Here is a 3,653-nt window from a genome sequence, read left to right as displayed (position 1 = left end):
ATTAACATTGGCCACTAGAGCAATGATTCTCAACCAGGGTGATGCAGGATTCTTTTAAAGATGCTGTGGGGCACCACTCAACCTTAGCATTGTTAGATGCAAACACCTACAGATGATTCACAAGATAAACCCAGAAATTTCAAACAGAAATCCATAGTGTTAAAAACATTCTGACCTGTTGTGGTCTGAGTTCCTTACAACAGAAGAATTGTTCTATTATTTTTCAGTAGCCAAAAATGAGTGAAATCTAAGAGCTGACATTTCTGAGGACTGCCTTGAGTCTAACAAGAGGTGCTGGGTTTATAAGAGTTGAGAACTACTGCACTAAAGAGAATGAGGGCCAAATGCTGGTCTCTGGAATTCCAGCTTGACATGCCAACCTGTAAGCCACAGGGTTTTGAGAAGAGTCAGTCTCTCTTACATTGAGTGTTAAATGTTACCCAAGAAGCAGGCAGGATGGATCAGGTTTGCCAGATGTGTGACGTGGCAGACCTGCTTATCTGTCAAAGCTACTCTTTTCTATCATAGCAACTTTTGAGGTAATGGAAGGTCTTTATCCTTCCATCTTTTATGTCACTTCCTGCTGAATACAGCCCAGGAGATAACATGTTTCCTTCTAGTCCTAGGTAGAATAAGCCACAGACTGACCAAGAGCGAGGATCAGGCTCTATACTGAAATGTAGTGACTGACATGGATTTCAAGCATATACTGCTAAAGATGATCTAATCTAGCCATTAAACAGCACTTACATTTCTAGTGTCGGGTGTACCCTAGACCAGTAGTTCTCAACCTGTTTAGACTCAAGGCAACCCTCAGAAAATTCCAGCTCTTAGTTTTCATTGGCTTTTTGAATACAGAAAAACTAATACAGCAATTCTTCTGTTGCAAAGAACTCAGACCACAACAGGTCAGAAAGTTTTTAACATGATAAATTCCTATTTGAAATCACTGGGCTTATTTTGTGAATTATTTTTGTACACCATATATAACAGCATTGCAAGCGCAGTTAACGGCAAACTTACTTAATATAAGAACGAAACACCCAACTTCACATTCCCACCTCCCTGAGAAGTCTTGCCCCTTTACTTGGGTACTTGACCTCCTCAATCAAAAGGGTGGGTGATATGCAGGGATCCTGGTTTTCTCTGATAAAAAAGATCCCCAACAGTGCTATCATTGTGGTATCCTTGAAAGGATCTCAAGGCAGCCCAGGGTGTCACATCCTCTGGTTGAGAATCACGGCCATAGTTGATTTTATAAGGCTCCCCTCTCTGAATGACTCCCCTTCTTCTCATCTGTCTCTTAAGTCTTCTCACTTCCCTCAACAAAGTATCTAAGACGCTCCAATCCCCCAGAGACTCGGGTCCTCAAGCTCATCATTCATTAAATCTCCCATCTCTTCCTCTTGGAACATTTGTGAGCTTCATGTTGAAATTTATCTAGACTTCTCATTCTTCTGTTTCTGAGGACATCTACAGTAGGAAAATAGGGAGGTGCTCCTATTCCAAATCATCTTTTTTCCTGATCTAGGCAGGATTTATGATGCTTATTCTCTGCAGCAGGAGATGGCATGACAGTGCAAGTCTTCCTCTAGAGCGGCTTGTATAGACCAACCTGCAGCATATTTCCATAAAGTACTGAAAATTTTTTTAAAAGGGACAAAAATCCCTGCATTCCACTTGAAGCCATAAAAATATCATCAAAGAAAGAAATCAAGTCAGTGTGGGCCTAGCTGAAATGATTCTTTAAAACAGAAGACAATTTCAAATAATAAGCATTTCTCTAAACCTAAAGAAAACACAGGACATAATGAAAGCCTGCTGTGGTCCTGTTTCCTGCCCTGTGCAATGACACAGAAACACTGACTATTCAATCAGCATTAAATTTTGATACAGCTATTCCAGAAGATCAAAATGAACAAATCTGAGCACTAGGAGCGTTTAGGCAGAAATCTAAGCAAATGGATCTATGATTGGTAGGATTGTGCAGCATGGAATGGTGCTGCCAAAAAACACATGCTCAAAGGGACCACCACACAACTGATTGGAAACTACAAAGTAAAACCTAGGAAGGCCCTAACTGACTGTGCAGTCATTTACAGTTTACCTCAACAGAATGGGGTGAAGATGCTCCTGATTTACATAATAACAAAGTAAAAATCAAGCTCTTTGAGCTCAATTCATGGAAGGGGAGGGTAAAAAACTCACATTTTCATTGGGCACTTTTATGGAAAGCCCTGCATACACTATTGTATTATTTAAAAAGTAATATAAACCAGAGATTTCCTGCAAAGCCGTAGTAATTTGGGTACCCATGCCCCAATGACGTGCAGTGAGAGTTGAGCAGCCAGTGCTCTTGGAATTCTTTGGAAGTCCCACTCTAAATAAATTGCAGGTTAAAATGTACAAATTGTAAATGGGTGTCATGTATAACAACGCAGCGTTTGAATAAGAATGGAAGTACAAATACACACAAACCTAATATGGATACTTTATTTTTGGTGGCTTAGACACTATTGCACAGGGCCATAGGTAGAAAGCACTTAAGCTTTATTTAATAAAACCAATCAACTCCCATAGCTGTTTTGCCACATCACTTTTTTCTGAATGTAACACTGAAATATTATTCATTTATTGTGGCTTATACCTCTTGAAGAAAAAAGGAGTGATCCTCATGACAATGTGGTTTTCTAGTAATGGTTTACCAGTCTACGTAGAGTACTATTCAAGGGCTTAACTGTGAAAGCCTTTACCATAGAATCACAGAAAATTAGGGTTGGAAGCGACCTCAGGAGATCATCTAGACCAACCCTGTGCTCAAAGCAGGACCATCCCAGTCAAAGCTTTGTGTAGCTGGGATTTGAAAACTCCCAAGGATGAAGCTTCTACCACCCCTCTGGGTAACCTTTTCCAGTGTTTTATTACCCTCTTACTGAGAAAATTCTTCCTAATATCTAACCTAAACTTCCCTTGCTGCACCTTCAGACTGTTGCTCCTTGTTCTGTCATCTGCCACTACTGAGAACAGTTTAGCTCCATCCTCTTTCGAACCACACTTGAGGTAGTTGAAGACTTCTATTAAGTCTCTTCTTTTCTAGACTAAATAAGCCCAGTTTCCCCATCTTTCCTCATAAGTCATGTCTCCCAGCCCCCCTCACCATTTTTGTCATCCTCCATAGATTTGTAGATGTAGGGACCTTGCAGATCTTCTAGTCCAACCCCCTCCCCTGGGCAAGAGAGAAAACTGGGCTCAAATGACCCCAGCTAGGTAACTGTCAAGCCTCCTCTTAAAGACCCCCAAGGTAGGAGCCAGCACTACTTGCCTTGGAAGCTGGCTCCAGATCCTAGCCGCCCTGACTGTGAAGTAGCTCCTTCTAATGTCTAGTCTGAACCTGCTCTCAGACAACTTATGGCCATTATTCCTTGTTACTCTGGGAGGCGCTCGGGGGAACAAGGTCTCTCTCATTCCCTGCTGGTCCCTGCTAGGAAGTTTATAGACAGCCACCAGGTCCCCCCTCAGCTTTCTCTTGTGAAGGCTGAACAGGTTCAGGTCCCATAGCCTTTCCTTGTAGGGTCTGCCCTGCTGTCCCCGGATCATGCGAGTGGCCCTCCTTTGGACCCTCTCAATGCTGTCCACATCTCTCCTGAAGTGCG

Source organism: Gavialis gangeticus, unplaced genomic scaffold, assembly GCF_001723915.1.
Source record: "Gavialis gangeticus isolate Ggan-Ray unplaced genomic scaffold, GavGan_comp1, whole genome shotgun sequence".
NCBI classification, from domain to species: domain Eukaryota; kingdom Metazoa; phylum Chordata; order Crocodylia; family Gavialidae; genus Gavialis; species Gavialis gangeticus.
Note: the sequence above shows the minus strand (reverse complement) of the source record.